Source organism: Stigmatopora argus, chromosome 2, assembly GCF_051989625.1.
Source record: "Stigmatopora argus isolate UIUO_Sarg chromosome 2, RoL_Sarg_1.0, whole genome shotgun sequence".
Lineage (NCBI taxonomy): Eukaryota > Metazoa > Chordata > Actinopteri > Syngnathiformes > Syngnathidae > Stigmatopora > Stigmatopora argus.
Genome location: NC_135388.1, coordinates 21,780,862 through 21,800,850, shown reverse-complemented (window position 1 = coordinate 21,800,850; position 19,989 = coordinate 21,780,862). Strand labels below are relative to the sequence as shown.

The window sequence follows — 19,989 nt, the reverse complement described above, 5'->3', positions numbered from 1 at the left end:
GTATTCTGTTTTAATCCATGTTCTACACAATGAGTAATGTAATATACACATTGTTGTTCGTGACCCAGTTATGCTTGGGTTGCCATGTGGCTGACCAGAGGGTTAAAGGGACAACAATTATTGGTTTTGGCTCACTAGCATAATACATTCTACTCCTGACATTTTGGTGAACAATGAAGCCGAAAGGATGGATGGAAATTATTTCTTAAGGTCTTAATTAACTTACAGCGTACATACTGGATTACACTATGGTAATATGGATTCCTGTCAATTTAATTCAATGTGTTTTGTTCGATTACCTGTTTGCAAAAGACACAGGATTCAGAATACTTAAGGAAATAATTTAAGAGGGTTTATTTTTGGGCTCCCTTTTCAGTTAATTCATTTTTGTGTTTTCTACTCTACTTATTCTGTTCACTGTCACAGGTAGCTAGAGCCTACTCCATCCGACCTAGTCATGAGCAATAGAAAAAATCTTTTATTTATGATATGGCCCATTTCATGTAAGCAATACGTCACAATATTATACTTTTATTATTATTATTTAAGGACAAACTTTACAATTTTGAAAGCTTTTTTCCTTAAGTTTTTTTTAATTAACATTTGAAAGGCCTGTTGTGCTAGCACCTAGTTTGACGACATATGCCTTGCACATTTCATCAAACGTAATATAATTTTAATTTGTTAAGTTGCGTTTGCGTACGTTTGTATGATTTTTTTTCTCAGCTGCCAGAGTTGGCTTCCTCTTCCCTCCCTCAATCACCACCAACTTCACTTCTCCACATACTCTCCCTTCCACTCCAATGGAAAAATGTTCTGCAGGATTTATTCACCTGAAACAATAAATAAATATAATTACTTATCTTCTCTTTTTTGTCATTCTAACATGTTTCATACAAAATTGCAGTGGTGGGCCATCAAGGCCTGCTAGGACTAAAAAAAAAATCAGAATCCTTGATTGATGTTGATTTTATTCATTCATTCATTCATCTTCCATACAGTGCATCCTTGAAACGGTTGCATGGGTTGCTGGAGCCTAACCCAGCTCACTTCGAGTGAAAGGCAGCACCCTAGACTGGTTGCCAGTCAGCCGGGAGGGCACACAGAGAGACAAATGACCATACGCACTCACAATCATACCACCACCAGCGGGAATCCAGCCCACGCCTGCCCCCACCGATGTCAGACAAGTGAACCTCTACACCACGAGCCGGCGGTTGATTATATTATGTTCATGAATAATTATTTAATATTTCCAAATTATCTGTGAGCTTCCTGCTTTTGCTTTTCCCCTTCTTGCACTGCTTCCAGATTGTGTTTTCATGTTGAAGGATTTAACCTGGGGTTAGAAATCTACTCGGAGGCCTTCATAATCAGTTCTGCAGGCTCCGTCCCATAGAATACGTGATGGTCAGACAGTTATTTTAACCAATCAGAATTCGAGTTGGCGACAGCAAGGCCTTGTAGAAGGTGTACGGAAACGTCAGCGTTTTTACACCCTATGATTGGATAGTGAGCGAGTATAAGCAAGCGCTAGCAAACTGCATCAGTAGCGAGCTACACAAGCAAATATATTGTTCTGTTGGTTTAATAGCAGTTTTGTCAACCCACAATGGCTGAAGCAGGAGAAGAAATGCATTTGGTTGCAGATTTACTGTCAAAGCCATTTTCAAGACGAAAAGAAAGATCCGAAGCTAGCAAGCCTGTCACAACCGAAAAAAAGAATTTGTCTGCCACTTTCAGTCCACTAACTACGGAGCGTTATCCCTGGCAAATTGTATTTCTGGGAAGTACTTGTTATTTGCCACAGATCGAGATGGTGTTTGGAGAAATGCTGTATTTGTACATTTAATCAAAGCACTGCCGGACACTTACAAGCAATGGTGCACTCCAAAACCTTTGGGGAAACCAGAGTGGATCTAATGTCTAGAAGGTGGACCAACTTTAGGACTGAGTGCCTCCGCAAGGGGCCCTCTCACGCACCACCCGGGACCAATTGAGCATAGTAGAAACTTAGGCCAACCCTCATGGAAAACCAGAGAAAGCAGGAAAAATCCTCCTGGAAGATCCAAAGATCGAACCCTGGTCAGTCAATGGTGCATGGAATTCTAAGCAATACATCGGGGCAGATGTATACGTGAGCAGTAATCTGAAAGTAGGCAGCGCGCATGCTGCCTTTACAGTGAGCATGGGCAGGCAAACGGGAAATGCCTGCTCCTGTTGGTAAGACTAAACGCGAGCAGCAAGCTGAGCACGCGGCCCAAACAGCGACCGCAGGCTGCCGGCATCAACAGTCATCACTTGACACTAAGACCAGGTGCCTAGAACGGGCGAGAGCAGCACACTGAAGGGAGGGGGCACGTAATCCGCCTATAAAGTGACGGCAGCAAGCCAACCAGAATCGGTGTGAATGCCGCTGACACAATGGCCGGAGACGGCTAGTGCAAAGACTAGCCCTGAACGCCAAGTTGCAGTGAGACCCAGCCAGCCGAGTCAGTGGCCACACAAGCCGAAACACTCAACAAAACACCACACCACTAGCCGATAGAGCGGTCACAAACAAAGACCACTCCGACACCGGCTGTCAACAAAAATAAACGTTACCAGTGTTGGCCCGCGCATAGGGATGGGCAGAGCAGACACGATAACGAAAATACAACAGCGGACGCGAAAAGGGGATAATAGAGCACCTGAGACAAATGCGCAACCAGGAGCGGTAAAAGAAAAAGGTCATCTCATTTTTCTGATCTCATCTCATTTTCTGAACCGCTTCATCCTCACTTGGGTCGCGAGGGGTGCTGGAGCCCATCCCAGCTGACTTCGGGCCACAGGCGGGGGACACCCTGAATTGGTGGCCAGCCAACCGCAGGGCACAAGGAGACAGACAACCATTCACCATACTTGTTACGATCGGGGGTGGAGGACCCCAAAGCAGGCGAGGGTGCGAGTCTGGTTCATTAAAATCTTTATTTCGATCGTCCGCTAGGCGGGCGAGCACAAGAGGCGACGGCGCAGGCGGGTCGTAAGCCGTAGCGGGAAGGTCGGCGTGGTCGTTGTCCTTGGTCCGTGATCCGTGGTCGTTGTCCTTGGTCCGTGAGCCGTGGTCATGGTACTTGGTCCGTGATACGTGGTCGTTATCCTTGGTCCTTGATCCGTGGTCGTTGTCCTTGGTACGTGGTCGTAGGGGGCAGAGCGTGGTCGGAATCCTGGGTGAAAACAAGAGGTCGAGTATCAATAAGGCAGGTAGGTAAAACACGGGAGGGTACCTCACAGTATTCTGTTTGACTGACTTGTCATGACCGGCTTGATCTGGGAAACGTGGAAGGTGGGATGGATGCGGAGGGGCGGTGGGAGCTTGAGGCGCACGGCACATGGGTTTATTATCCGTTCGATCTTGTAGTGGCCGATGAAGCGGGGAGACAGCTTCTAGGACTTGCTCTTTAAGGTAAGATCACGGGTGGACAGCCAAACCTCTTAACCCACGACGTAGGCTGGTGCGGGGGCCCGGCGGCGGTTGGCCTGCCCTTGGGCACGGTTGGAAGCAAGCTGAAGCACGGCCCGGGCCCTCTCCCAGATACGGCCACATCTGGTTAGGTGGGCCTGGACGGAGGGCACGGCAATCTCCGCCTCCAGGGAAGGGAATGAGGGGGGTTGGTAGCCTAGGGAGCACTCGAAAGGGGACAGGTTGGAGGAGGCGTTAGGGTGGGAATTGTGGGCATATTCAATCCAGGGCAGATGTTCACTCCAGGTGGTTGGGTCGGCATGGGTGGCGCAGCGAATCGCTGCCTCCAACTGCTGATTTGTGCGCTCACACTGACTGTTAGACTGTGGATGATATCCCGAGGAGAGGCTTGCGGTGATCTTCAGGGCTGAACAGAAGGCAGACCAGACGTGCGAAGTGAACTGTGGACCCCGGTCGGAGACGATGTCGGCCGGAATTCCATGCAGGCGGAAAACATGCTGCGTGAGGAGGGAGGTTGTCTCCTGGGCTGAGGGTAGTTTTCGGAGGGCGATGAAGTGGGCCGCCTTGGAAAACCGGTCGACTATGGTGAGTATAGCGGTGTTACCCTGGGACTTGGGAAGGCCCGTATCGAAGTCGACTGCAATATGAGACCAGGGACGACTAGGAATCTGGAGTGGGAGGAGTAGACCGCAGCTTGGCTTGGTAGAGGACTTGTTGCGTGTGCACACATGGCAGGCAGATACGAAAGACTGCGTATCTGCCCTTAATGTCGGCCACCAAAAGCGTTGGCGCAATACCGCCTGTGCGGGCAATCCCTGGGTGGCAGGTCAGGCGGGAGGTGTGGGCCCATTCAAGTACCTTGGACCGCATTGAAGTCGGAACATACAGGTCCTTCTGCGTACCTCTTCTTGGGTCCGGCTCCAGCTCTTGGGCCCTCAATACCTCGGCTTCCAGCCCCGTCCTCATGCTAGCCACCATGCAGGAGGGAGGTAGGATCGTTGGGGGCTCCTCCTCCGAGTCCGGGGACTGAAAAACGCGGGATAGCGCATCCGACTTCCCGTTCCTGGAACCCGGGATATAGTTAAGTGTGAAATGAAACCTACTGAAAAATATGGTCCACCTGGCCTGGCGAGGGTTTAGCCTGCGGGTCGACCTGAGGTCTTCCAGGTTCTTGTGGTCCGTCAGAACCGTGAACGGCTGGCTAGCCCCCTCTAGGTGGTGTCGCCATTCCTCCAGTGCCATCTTCACCGCGAGCAGTTCCCTGTCTCCAATGCCGTAGTTGCGTTCAGCTGGGGACAGCCTACGGAAAAAGAAGGCGCAGGGGTGCAACTTCCCATCCGCCTGTTTGCGCTGGGAGAGGACAGCGCCGACCCCCACCTCCGAGGCGTCGACCTCCACCTGGAACTGCAACTTAGAATCGGGGTGGGAGAGGACGGGAGCAACAGTGAAACGGGATTTCAGGTCACTGAACGCCGCCTCCGCTGCGTCTGACCAACAGAACGGGAGTTTCGTGGATGTGAGTGCTGTGAGGGGTGCAGTGACGCGGCTATAGTTCCTGATGAAACATCTGTAGAAGTTTTCGAACCCCCAAAAACGTTGCAACTCCCTTCTCCCCTTGGGCCTGGGCCACTGAGTCACTGCCTCCACCTTCTTGGCATCCATCCGCATCTCCCCGGCGGCCACCACGTACCCCAGAAAGGTGGTCTCCGAGACGTGAAATCCACACTTCTCAGCCTTGGCGAATAGGCGGTTCTCTAGGAGATGTTGCAACACCTGGCGCACATGCTGCACATGCTCCTCGAGGCTGCGTGAAAAAATCAAGATGTCATCCAGATTAACAAATACAAATCGGTTGAGCATGTCCCGGAGGACGTCATTGATTAGGGACTGGAACACTCCCGGGGCATTGCAGAGCCCAAAAGGCATTACCAGGTATTCAAAATGTCCCTGGGGGTGGATAAGGCCGTCTTCCATTCGTCCCCCTCCCGAATCGGGACCAGATGGTAAGCATTATGGAGGTCTAACTTTGTAAAAATGCAAGAGCCGTGTAGCGGGGTAAAAGCCGAGTCGATGAGTGGCAATGGGTACCCGTTCCTGACCATGATCTCATTCAGGGCTCGGTAGTCGACACAGGGGCGCAGCGAGCTGTCCTTCTTGTCGACAAAAAAACCCTGCCCCGACGGGGGAGGAGGAAGAGCGAATCTGTCCAGATGCCAGCGCCTGGGAGATGTAGTCATCCAGTGCCTCCCGCTCCAGCCTGGAGATGTTGTAGATCCGGCGCCTAGGAAGAGAAGCACCGGGCAATAAGTCAATGGCACAGTCATAAGGGCGATGTGGGGGTTCGCGGTGCGGCGATATCGGTGTTACCTGGGGAGCGGCTGGGGTTGGCTGTGCACTTGGTGAGTGAGGCAAGGGCGTTAGTTGTGCCCGTATGGCATCTAGGGTCTGAGCCATGCTCGACACCTCAGCCAAGACGTAGTTTAGCTTGGGTGTGCTGGTCCAGGACCTGCGAAGGTGGGTCGGTGGGGGCCTGTTCTGCGCCCGCGGGGTCCATTCTGGCTGGATCGTGCTGTTACGATCGGGGGTGGAGGACCCCAAAGCAGGCGAGGGTGCGAGTCTGGTTCACAAATCTTTATTTCGATCGTCCGCAAGGCGGGCGAGCACAAGAGGTGACGGCACAGGCGGGTCGTAAGCCGTAGCGGGAAGGTCGGCGTGGTCGTTGTCCTTGGTCCGTTATCCGTGGTCGTTGTCCTTGGTCCGTGATCTGTGGTCGTTGTCCTTGGTCCGTGATCCGTGGTCGTAGGGGGCGGAGCGTGGTCGGAATCCTGGGTGAAAACAAGAGTATCAATAAGGCAGGTAGGTAAAACGCGGGAGGGTACCTCACAGTATTCTGTTTGACGATCCAGCAGCATGGTCATGTTCCTGGTGTCCTTAAATACTCCTTGTAGGGTAATGACTCACACCTGGCAGCACTCGAGTCATTAGGGGCTGGACCTGTGATTGGGTGACGGGCGCAACCAGCCACCAGTCTAGTCTGGGGCCTGACAATACTCATACCTAGGGGCAATTTAGAGTGTCCAATCAGCCTACCATGCATGTCTTTGGAATGTGGGAGGAAACTGGAGTACCCGTAGAAAACCCACGCAGGCCCGGGGAGAACAAGCAAACTCCACACAGGTGGACCAGCCAGGATTTGAACCCAGGTCCCCCACTGTGAGGCCGACGTGCTAACCACTCAGGCAAAAATGTCATCAACAATTCAATTCATTTTGTCCTCTGCTTATCCTCACAAGGGTGCTGGAGCCTATCCCTGCTAACTACGGGCACTAGGCGTGGGACACCCTGAATTAGTGGCCAGCCAATTACAGGGCACTAGGCGGGGGAAACCCTGAATTAGTGGCCAGCCAATTGCAGGGCGCAAAGTGAGAGACAACTGTCCGTCTTCAGACTCATACCTAGGGGCAAGTGGCCATGCATGGTTTTGGGATGTGGGAGGAAACCGGAGTATCTGGAGAAAACCAGAGTGTCCCAAAGTTTAGGAAACTTTTAGCACGAAGCATATTTATCAAGCTTTCCTCTTTCTGACTTGTGTGTATCCCTCCACCAAAACAGCATAATATCTCTACGCCAGCACCTAAATGTAGAAGATTCATGGTTTATTGGATCAAGAACCTTTAGTTTACAATTGTTTTGGCGATGTATATATCGTCACATTAGCACTAATCGGACCTGAAGCCAAGGGTGGCGTACATCCTGGACTGGTTACTCACAGTGCACAAAATTAGAGAAACAACCATTCACACTTTCACTGAGAATTTGAACCCAGACTGATTGCACAAAAGTCACGCAAGTGAACCAATACACTCTTGTGAAGAATAATTCATTACACATTCATAAAAATACATTAGAACACAAGAAACAGTTATTACACATGCTTTTAGGGGAGTAAAATTAGGAAAATATGAAACACTAGCCACTGAACAACTCGCATACAGAAACAAATAAAATAACAGGTGGCATTTACGATCTGGATCTCAGAATTGATTCTTATGTACAAGTCCAAGCTACTTTAATTGACCTAATATCAAAGTAGTTATATGTGAGTGAATCATGCCTAAAATTGTCAATTAAAGTCATAGTAGGGATCTCACATTAAGTTAGATTGAGAGAACTTAATCTTGAGTAGTGGATAGAGAGCTGTCATTTAAAGTTAAGGCTTGTTGTTCACTAAATACCACCTAGTCACTGAAGTTTACCTTCACACCTCTATACAAACACACTAAAAGCTTAAAAGAGGAAAAAAGTCACATCACATGCAGTCTTAATATATCAGAGTGCCAGCATCATTTCCTATATTCCTATATTAATTTATCGGTGCAGCACATGAAGAGCAGCATGCCTAAACCCACTGTGCTCTTGGGAGCTGCTGTTTATTTTCAAATCAATCCTAACTTGAAATTCGGCATGAGACCAAAACCTTTTAAGGAGTCTTCTCAGGGAGGAGAAGGAAATGGGTAGTGAAAGAAACCCATTGACAAAAACAGAATCAAACAAATTCCTGATTTAATGATTACTCGTGATGGTGATCTGCCCCTCCGAACAGTGATCAAAACCTCAGCACCACTCCTACTCAGTATTACACAGCAACTGTTTCTTAGCAACCACAAACATGCCATGCGTCACTGTGGACACACTGATAATGCAGCTTTTAAGAGTAAAGCCACATAGAGACACTGCAGATACCCAATGGGAATTGTGGTTTGCATATGAGTTCACAGCATCGAAAAGGATGTAGAGCTTGCTAGAAACTCTTGAGGGCTGAAGGATAGGCTCGAGCACTCTGTGAAATAGATAGATGGAGGATTTTTAGCCTAGCGTTATATTCAATACATATAAAGATTGCTTGTCAAAATGCTGCCAGAGGTTTATTTATTCTTGACATAACGACACTTAACGTATTTACTCGCATATAAGCCGCTTTTGTCGGATGACTGAATCGAGGGTACGATCTAATGGCGCAGTGATGACATGATGCAAGACAATGCAGCCGATACATTCAGTAATTTCAAAATAGAGAAATGATGAATAGATAAAACGCTCTCTCCTTTTTCATTATGTTTGGAGTTTTGCAAATTCTACCTTTTAGTTCATAACATTGTTGAAGAGGCAGTTCTTGCCCTGGAGGCATTAATATGTACACTTATGGATTGTCTATGGTTCTAGCGGTGATTCTGCGTCATCTCTTCTTTCTGGAAAAATACTGTAATAGACTGAAGCTGCAAAATTTGAAGCTGCGAATTGGCAATGGATGACTGTATTGATATTTATTCAGCAACCAAAAACACACACCGGTTGTTATGGCGTAGGCCCAGGAAAACCAAACATGCATGCTTCCGCAAATGAATGAAGTCGCGAATAGGTGGGGGTCTACTGTAACAAAATGAATATACACACACCCACAAATGCCTCAGGAACATTCAGAGACAAAATATAGAAAATGTTCAATGGCATATACTATTCATAGCTGGATTTTTCTAAAATACCTTTTTATTGAGCCTAACCCAGCCAACTATAGGAAGTAGGCGAGGGAGACACTGAATTGGTTGCCAGCCAGATTCACTCACACCTCAGGAGAATTTAGAGTATATTCAACTAGCCTACACGCATGTTTTTGGGATGTGGGAGGAAACCTGAGAACCCACGCAGGCACTGGGAGAACATGCAAACTCCACATGGGAAAGGTAAAACCTGCCAGGGATTTAACCCTCGATCTCAGAATTGCGAGGTGGACCTGGTAACTAGTTTACTGTGTTGCAAAGTCCATAAACATTTTTTAATGTCAACATTGATATACATTAATACTTCATACCGTCAGTATTTATTTATTTATTTATTATTGACTATGAGTGTTCATCATTTTAGTTGTGGTCTTTCATATATTGATAGTAAGAAGTGTTGTTTGCAAGAAGCTCCGTATTCTTTCCTGCTAATTTTATTTTAATACTGTCATCCCTCGCCAATTTGCGGCTTCAAAGATCACTTCTTCAGTCTTTTCCTTAAATATCCAAAATAAGCTTGTAAGTAAAAAGCGGCCTAGACCTGTAATGCTGTAGCCGACTCTAAGAAAACAACGAAGAAGAAAGTGCAAAAGAAGAAGGGCAGAAGAAGAAGAATTAGAAAGAATAGCAAAGAATAATGACCGCCCGAAGAAAAAGAATGCCATTAATGGAATTCGAACAGCGGACGGGCGACGTTGTCCTTCTCCTAAAACAGAGCTTTCTGAGCGGACAAGATGGCCAGAGGCCATGGGGAAGCAGAGCAAACTGGATTTCTCCCGCGAGCACCAGGCGGACGCTGCCGGCCTTATCCAAAAATGGAGCTCCCTGGGCAGAGAAGACAGCCGGACGGTGGATGCTGAATTTACCCCTAAGTGCAGGCACCAGGTGGACGGCGTTGATCTCATTCAAAAATAGAGCTCTCTGGGCATCCCTATCCTTGTACAAAACCATATTTGCATAAAAAACGAAACAGCAGTCACAACTGCCCATCACCATGTTCCTTCTGCGCCACAAAGCTTCCGCGCCTGCTTCGCCTCGGATGCCTCTCGAATCTGACAAAGAAGCATTACCTGACTTGGAATAAAGCGCTCAATAACCTGTGCAATAAATCTTAATTTTCATCATCTTCACTTCACTTTTACCGTACTGCATAGGTCTCTCATCATTTTTTAAAATTAAAATCAATTGGAGAAGAGCTATTGTCATTGTGAATACAGTACTTAAAGTATTTATAAATTCTTTATCTTTTTATCTTCCTTACCGCACATCCTCGTAAGGGATGCATGGGTAGCTGGAGCCTATCACAGCTGACTCCGGGTGAAATGCAGACTGCACCCTAGACTGGTCGCCAGTCAGGCGTAGGGCACACGAAGAAACGGGCGACCATTTGCAAAGCTCAGAGGGCTCTATTGTTGCATAAGGGTGACAGCATTCGCCATAACGTCACCCGGAGCTCACAATTGTGGAAACCGAGGCTCCCGGCCGTCCAGTCCACTCAGAAAGCTCTATTTTTGGATAAGGGCAACGACTTCTGTCCTAAAGTTACCCAGGGGTCATGTTTCTGGGGGGAAAAAATCCACCCTCACCGAGGTTCCCAGCCGTCCAGTCCGCTCAGAGAGCTCTATTTTTGGATAAGGCGCGACAGCCTCCACCCAGTGTCCGCCATTTTTGTTCTTCAGAGATGAGTTTAGTGACCGTCCCCTGTCTTCTGCCATTTTTCTGAGTGGAAAGCGGACGGCAGGAAAGTGTCTTCCGCGTATGGGGTTTTAGTGTGAATTTTGATAATTTTATGTTTTTTTAATTTGGGTACTTAATATAAAATCCAGCGATAGAGTGAAGCTGCAAATGTAGAAACCGCGAACTTGTGAAGGATTACAGTGTATATAATAGGCGTGATCCTACTTTGCCGTTTTCGATTATCGCAGTGATGTATGGGCTACATTACGAATTTGGAGGGAAGACATTATGTGACTTTAAAAAGTTCAAAGACTATAGTTACTTATGTTATCATTGAAGATTCTGTATAGCTATTAATGTAAAAAAAGAAACTCCATTGTAAAATATTGTGAAAAGATAAAAATCAAACGATAGTGTTAAAAAAGTGGTTAGTTTTTGGCTACATTTACCAACCACAGTTTAGTGATGGGTTTTACATTTCCATTATCTAAGCAATACTTGACCTTTCGTATTACAAAATTCATCACAACATAAACGTTTATTGGAGCAACCTTGGTTAATTAGCAACAATGCCATAAAGCTGTTCCAGCAGGTTTCAGTGATGCATTTGTCTCATTTCCAAGTGCCACCCCAGTCATTGACCTGATGTTAACCTTCTCATCATAAAAACCCTCCCAATTGGTTTTCCACATAAAATATAGTACCTGTCCTGTTGAGCTAGCGAGGATTGCACACACACACACACACACACACACACACATATATATATATATATATATATATATATATATATATATATATATATATATATATATATATATATACAGTGGTACCTCGAGATACAAGCTTAATCCGTTCTCGTATGACGAGATTCTCGTAACTCGAGCGGACGTTTTCCATTGAAATGAATGGAAAACAAATTAATTCGTTCCAGCCCTCTGAAAAAACACCCAAAACAGGATATTGGATTGGAAAAATGTTTTACTTCTTCTAATTCGCCATCTATTAACAAAGTAACACATAACTAGTGGTTTAATAGTAATAAAATGTGTTTAATCTAACTAAAATTGGGCAGATTTCGCCGACGGGAGACAGAGACGTGGGGTGGTGGGGTTCTTTTTTTTCCACGACAACGCACTCGTAAACGGAACAAACAAAATTAAATTAACTTGGATTAATATATACAGACACTCAAACATACGTTTAATGTAACTTTACACAAAACTGAATTCTAATTTTGTTGTAATCTTTTGTTACCTTCGATTTCTGGGTTGGCGGTTTGCCACGCCTCCACCCTCACGCTCGCTATCGATGGACTGTTTGCTGTTGTATTGCCTTCAAAATATTCCCAAAATGATGCACACAAATGTCCTCACAATAGGATAACGCACGACCACTTGCCAACGAGAAATAGTCTTTAAGAACGATCGCGGGAGCTTCTTTCCTTAGAAAGAATAACAGGAAATGCAATAGCTGAGCTTACCCACATTGATTGTGGGTAATGAAGTTTTATTCTGAGAAAGGTTGCCATTGCCTCTGGGTGTTGTGTGCACGAGTATACTTCATTACCCAGAAAGCCCTCTTTTTGCCCGCGTATGCGCGCTGTGCGTTTCCTGGTCGATGCGTAGGAGAAACTCGTCTGAATTAATCCTTCAGTGCTCGTAGATATTGTTATATACGAATGATATGCAAAAAAAGACAGTGCCATGGCCACCTGGTTTGGTCGCATCACGAAATTTTGATTGCATGACGGGCGAATTATTCGATCGAAATTTCCGTCGTAAGACGAGAATATTGTACGACGAGTGGTCGTGTGACGAGGTACCACTGTATATATATATATATGTGTGTATATATATATATATATATATATATATATATATATATATATATATATATATATATATATATATAAAATCTCTAAAATGGTCGATGCGCTCAATCGGTCGGTGCCCTCGTGAATGACTGAGTTTCTCACCTTAGTATCTCTAAGGGAGAGTCCGGACGTCCTGCAACGGAAACTCATTTCAGCCGGGATCTTATTCTTTTGTTCACAATCCACAGCTCGTGACCATAGATGAGGGTAGGAATGTAGATCGACCGGTAAATAGAGAGTTTCGCGTTTAGAGTCAGGTCCTTCTTCAACACAACCGAACGATGCAGAGTCCGCATCACTGCAGACACCGCATTGATCTGCCTGTCGATCTCCCGCTCCATTTTTTCCTCACTTGTGAACAATACCTCAAGATATTTAAACTCCTCCACTTGAGGAAGGACCTCATCCTTGACCCGGAGAGGTCATGCCACCTTTTTCCGACTGCGACGTCTTCTTCCTCATGGGAAGGCATGTCAGTGGAGCTAAGGAAGTCTTCAAAGTATTTGGCCTACCGATTCACAAAATCATCAAGGTCAGCAGCGAACCATCTCCACTATACACTGTGTTTAGGTGTTGGTAGTCTTGGCTCTTCCCCTTTGTGACTTGTCCTCATAATTGCCCATTGTGTTCAACTGTTATTTCCCGTCCCTTGTGTCTCTCCTGCTCACTGCCTCTCGTGTCACCCAGGGGTGTCTGATTGTCAACCCATGTCTCTCTATTTAAACCTTGTGCTTTTGCCAGCCCTTTGTCGGATCGTCTGTCTAGTTCAGCTTTGTCCTGCTCTCGTCTGCCCTGCTCCGGTCTCGTTCTCCAAGTTCCTGTGTTCCTCTTGCAGACATGTATTTTTCCGGTTTCTTAAAGTTATTTTGGTACTTTTCCCTGGGTTTTGTCTAAGGTTTTATTTTTGGAGAACAAGTTTATATTTAATGAAGAACATGTTAGTCTCCATATTCCCTTATTTTGGTCAGACTTGGCACAACGAAAACTTAATGTAAAGGTAGTGAATGTTTTATTTGAGGATCGTAGGTTCAATCGACTGTATTCCAGTTTCCTCCCACATCTCAAAAAGATGCAAGGTAGGCTGGTTGAACACTTTAAATGGCCCCTGGGTATGAGTGTGATCGTGAGTGGTTGTCCGTCTCCTTGTACAATATAAGCTGGCCACCAATTCATCGTGTCCCCTGCCTGGTACCCGTAGTTGGCTTTGTTTTAATTTAATTTAACTGCAATCACATTTCATTGGCTGGCAAACATTTCTGGATATCCCCCACCTAAAGTTAACTAGCATAGGTTCCATCACCCCCCGCGACCCTTGTGAGCAAGTATAAGTGGTATGGTAAATGAAGAGAAATATGGAATATGCCTCGCTGCATACATGGAACCCCCTTCAGTGATATTCTCAAGTATTATATATATATATATATATATATATATATATATATATATATATATATATATATATATATATATATATATATATATATAAATATATATATATATCAGTGGTGGTCCGTGCATTTTCTCGTAGCGCCTTCAACGAATCAATCCGACCCTCAAAAACTATTTTATGGCTATAAAACCTTGACTTCAGCTACAGCTGCGACACATAAAAAATAATCAATAAATCAATGCACAAAAATGGGATAAAATCCACTTCCTAGCAGCATTTAATGATTAAATACAAATACTGGAGCTTTTCAGACATTACAACCGGGCCAGGGGGGTGATTTTCCCGGGAAATACGAGATACAGAGCCGCCTCTACCTACTGAGGAGTCTACGGTCCTTTGGAATGTGCAGGACATTGCTGAGGACTTTTTTACGACACTGTGGTGGCATCTACAGTGTTTTATGCAGTGGTCTGTTGGGGATGCGGGAGCACGGAGAGGGACAGGAACAGGCTGAATAAGCTGGTCAGGAGGGCCAGCTCTGTTCTGGGCTGTCCTTTGGACTCTGTGGAGGAAGTGGGAGAGCGGAAGATGCTGACCAGGATGATGTCCATCATGGACAGCACCTCGCACCCCCTGCATGAGTCTATGGAGTCCTTCCGAAGCTCTTTCAGCAATAGACTACTGCACCCTCATTGCAGGAAGGAGCGCTTCCGCAGATCCTTCCTCCCATCAGCTGTCAGGCTCTTTAACAAAACAAATGGCTGAGTGTTAAGACCTACCGTATGCATGCATGTACATTTATGCGTATGTATGTGTGTATATATATATGTATGTATGTGTATACATATATATATATATATATATATATATATATACAGACGCTCTCCTACTTACGAACGAGTTAGGTTCCGAGCGATTGTTCATAAGTTGAATTTGTTCGTAAGTTGCTCAGTGGTATATTTTGTATTATAATTTATATTTAAGGCCTATATAAGTACAGTGGTACCTCGAGATACGAGCTTAATCCGTTCCGGGACTGAGCTCGTATGACAAGTTACTCGTAACTCGAGGTAAAGTTTCCCATTGAAATGAATGGGAAACAAATTAATTCGTTCCAACTCTCTGAAAAAAACACCAAAAACAGGATATTGGATTGAAAAAAAATGTTTTATTTCTTATAATTCGCCATATATTGACAAAGTAATAAATAACGAGTGGTTTAATAGAAATAAAGTGTTTAATCTAACTAAAATTGGGCGGATTTCGCCGAGGGGAAAGGGGCTTCGGTTTTTTTTTTCTTCCACACAACGCACTCGTAAACAGAACAAACACTCCACCCTCACGTTCGCTATCGATGGGCTGTTTGCTGTCGTACTATTCCCTTCAAAATATTCCGAAAATGATGCACACAAATGTCCTCACAATCGGCGATCGCACCGCTGCTCATGGGAGCTTCGGGGCCGCTGGCTAGCGGCTCCCTTTTAGCTTGTAGCATCTGTGTTCGCATCCCCTCGAACGGCGCCTATGATAGAGTTGCTACCGGGGATGCTGTAGCGAGCCAGTGCCCCCGATGTTCTTATGAGCAGCCAACAAGCAGAGTCTTTTATCAGCGATCGCCCCGTTGCTTATGGGAGCTTCGGGGGCGCTGGCTAGCGGCTCCTTTTAGCTTGTAGCATCTGTGTTCGCATCCCCTCGAACGGCGCCTATGATAGAGTTGCTACCGGGGATGCTTTTGCGAGCACGAGTATACTTCATTACCCAGAAAGCCCTCTTTTCACCGCGCATGCGCGTTGTGCGTTTCCTGGTCTGAATAGCTCATCCGGTGCTCGTAAATATTGTTATACACGAAAGATATGCCAAAAAAAATGCCATGGCAACCTGGCTTGGTCGCATCACGAAACTTTGACCGCATCACGGGCGAATTATTCGATCGAAATTTCCCCCGTAAGACGAGCATTCCGTATGACGAACGGTCGTATGACGAGGTACCACTGTATATTGAAGGTTTATATAAGTGCATTTGTATGTTTAAGGCTTGTATAAGTAACACGCATTGGTTTGTACTGAAAAAACATTTAATAAAATGGAGAGAATACATACAGTACTGTATACATACATTAGAGAGAGAGAGAGAGAGAGAGAGAGAGAGAGAGAGAGATTTACTAGAAACTGACCGAAAGAAGCTATCTAATGACGATTGCAGTTTTCTTTTTTTCATCATAAATGATGCGGTAGCACTGTATGGCATCATTCAATTGATTTGCAAACATTGTGCAACGTTCAATATTTGGGTCCTGCTGCTCGATCTTTATGTTTATAAATGGTACTGACGGTCGAACAATTCAAGTTGTATTCCTGTGCAACGCGCATCAAGCTTCGTTATTATTGCCACTCATTTCAAATGAAATGGCTTGCCTCTTCCTTGCATCTCCCTCAATAGAAGCCTTTCGATTTTCACCAACCATATTGAATAATGGATGCCCGAGATATTTAATGATACAAATGAAAAAGGTTCTTTGCGCACTGGAGATACGTTCACGCACTCCCGCATTGCAACGAAGTGGGCAGAAGAAGGTAGATGCTGGGTGAGCTGAGCTCTCACAGCGCCAGGCGTCGGTATTAGCGGCGGAAAGAAGTACTACTCGGAAAAAGGCATGCAATACAAAATCGAACTGACGAACATTTTTCGACATAAACGCAATTTGCAGACATGTTCGTATGTACCGTTGTTCGTAACTCGTATGTTCGTAAGTAGGAGAGCGTCTGTAAATATATTTATTAATATATATATATATATATATATATATATATATATATATATATATATATATATATATATGTATATATGTATGTATGTCAGTGGCGGGCCGTCAGGGCCTTCAAGGCCTTCTCTGCTGGCCTAAGAAATATATGAATCATATTATATTTTGTCCATCAATACTTATTATTCCAAATGGTCTGTTAGCTTCCTTTCATTGCTTTTCCCCCTGGTTGCACTGCTTCCAGATGTGTGTTTTCATATTGAAGCATTTAACCAATCACATTTCAGCCATTATTTGTTGCCAGATCAGATCTGCCTCAAAGCCTTCACAATCAGTTCTTGCGGGCTCTGCTGCATTAAACTAGACTGTTGCTTTTAACCAATCAGATTTCGAGTTGGCAACCCCACAATGATTTTTCATAGGCGTTAGCATTTTGCTGGCTGGGATATGTCATTGCTTTCACAAACTATGATTGGCTAGTAGGCGGGCCAAAGCAGCACCCGAGGCAGCCGAGATCGCAAACTCCACCCACTATGGCCGACAGAAGCAGAAGCAAAAACAAATTGATTCTGTTTGCTCACAAAGCTAGTTTACAGACGGACTTTTATAGAAAAAAAAATTAACATCATTAAGAAAGGGCGGTCAACTCCGAAGCTAGCAAGCCTATTACAGCCGGGAAAATGGTGTGTGGGACACTTTCAGCGCGCTAACTTAGCTCCACAAGCAAATAGTATATTGTTGTGTTGATTTAATGCTATTTCCAAAACGGACTATGCCGGAAATATGACAGGACAGGCTCTACTTTCATCATTAGCTTCGATGGCGATAGGAAAGAAGGAAGAAAGAAAGGAGGATGGATATTGTGTAAAAAGGATTTTTGGTGAGTAAAATTACAAATATGGCTATATTCCTAAATAATATTTCAATTGTGGGCCAAGTTCTGATATCTGAAAAGCTCCAGTGTTTGTATTTAAGCTCCAGTGTTTGTATTTAATTACTAAATGCCGCTAGGAAGTGGATTTTACCCCATTTTAGTGCAATTTTTGCCGTTTTGCCATTGGCGTCCATTGCTGTCTTTTCCCGTGAAAAATCACCCCCCTGGCCTGGTTGTAATGTCTCAAAAGCTCCAGTATTTGTATTCAATCAAGAAATGATGCTAGGAAGTGGATTTTACCTAATTTTAGTGCATTTTTTGTCATTTCACGTATGGACGTATCGACGTTCATCGCTGTCTTTTTACCGGGCCCGGTTCTGATGTCTAAAAAGCTCCAGTATTTGTATTTAATCAATAAATGCTGTTTTCGGCTGGATTTTACCCCATTTTCGGGCAATGTTTGCCGGTACGCCATTGACGTTCATCGCTGTCTTTTCCCGGGAAAATCACCCCCTGGCCTGGTTTTAATGTCTGAAAAGCTCCAGTATTTGTATTTAATCATGAAATGCTGCTAGGAAGTGGATTTTACCCCATTTTTGTGCATTAATTTATTGATTATTTTTTATGTGTCGCAGCTGTAGCTGCAGTAGAGGTTTTATAGCCATAAAATAGTTTTTGAGGGTTGGATTGATACATTGAAGGCGCTACCAGAAAATGCGCCGCCCGCCACTGATGTATGTATATATGTATGTATTTGTATATATATATATATATATATATATATATATATATATATATATATATACACATATATATGTATATGTATATATATATATATATATATATATATTTCAGCAACACGCTTATTTATTTATATATTTATTCATGTATTTATTTATTTATTAACTTACTTATTACCTATCTATTTATGTCTAAAATGCCTTTCCTATTCCTGCATCCTCACCCTCTTGCTACTGTGACAACGAAATTTCCCGAATACGGGAAGAATAAAGTTATCCAATCCAATGCAAAACACAGCGATATGGCGTATCGGCAAACAATGCCCGGAAATGGGGTAAAATCCAGCCAAAAACAGCAATTATTGATTAAATACAAATACTGGAGATTTTTAGACTTCAGAACCGGGCCCGGAGTATCATTTCCCTGAGAAAAAGACAGCGATGAACGTCAATACGTCCATATAAGTCCATTCGCGAAACGGCAAAAATTGCACTAAAATGGGGTAAAATCCACTTCCTAGCAGCATTTATTGATTAAATACAAATACTGGAGCTTTTCAGACATTACAACCGGGCCAGGAGGGTGATTTCCCCGGGAAAACACAGCGATGGACGTCAATGGCGAAACGGCAAAAATTGCACTAAAATGGGGGTAAAATCCACTTCCTAGCAGCATTTAGTGATTAAATATAAACACTGGAGCTTAAATACAAACACTGGAGCTTTTCAGATAACAGAACCGGGCCCACAATTGAAATATTATTTAGGAATATAGCCATATTTTGCTCACCAAAAATCCTTTTTAACTGTACACAATATCCATCCTCCTTTCTTCCTTCTTTTCCATCGCCATCGAAGCTAATCCTGAAAGTTGAGCCTGTTTGTTGTATTTCTGGCAAAGTCCGTCTTGAAAATGGCTTTAAATCAACTCAACAATATATTTGCTTGTGCAGCTTGCTCCAGATATCGAGAGCAAGAGTTCTAGGTGACATCCTCTGGGCCAGATTTTAAGTCTTCCAAGAATTTCTGGCAGTCGAGGAGATAAAAAGAGTTTCTTGCTTTGAGTCAGGATTCAGTTCCACTCTGCCTGTGCACACATTTTCAGCAATTTTTAAAACATTTTATATATTTAGAAACAAATAATAACATTATTTTTAAGAATTATTTGCTGCTTTTTAAAGTTTTAGCGATGTAATACAATAATGTTACAAAAGTAGGTTATTTTAGCTGTAAAAAAAAGTTTCTTCTATTTTACAGTGTTTACTCAACTGCATGTCTCTATCTGTAACCATCACTGTTGTATAATAGGGTGGAGGAAGGAGCATTACATAATCCTAACCTTATGCAAAGTAGGCATTTGTGTGTGCTCGCACGTGCGTGGGTGTTGGTCCATTTTCATCCGTGTGTGTTGGAGGTCTAGCCCGGCGGGTGAGTGGTTATCGCATCGGCCTCATAGCTCTAGGGTCCTGGGTTCAAATCCAGGTCGGTCCCCGTGTGGAGTTTGCATGTTCTCCCCGAGTTCTCCTGCGTGGGTTTCCTCCAGCTACTCCGGTTTCCTCCCACATTCCAAAAACATGCATGGTAAGCAGGTTGGACACTCTAAGTTGCCCCTAGGTATGAGTTTGAGTTTGAATGGTTGTCCATCTCCT

General features: G+C 44.5%; 1 protein-coding gene across 4 annotated transcripts in view; it reads left to right on the top strand.

Moving 5' to 3' along the window:
• LOC144066958 (SH3 and multiple ankyrin repeat domains protein 2-like) overlaps positions 1–19,989 on the top strand; it is a 228,529-nt gene that overhangs the window by 156,944 nt on the left and 51,596 nt on the right. The gene's annotated exons all lie outside the window — the stretch shown is intronic.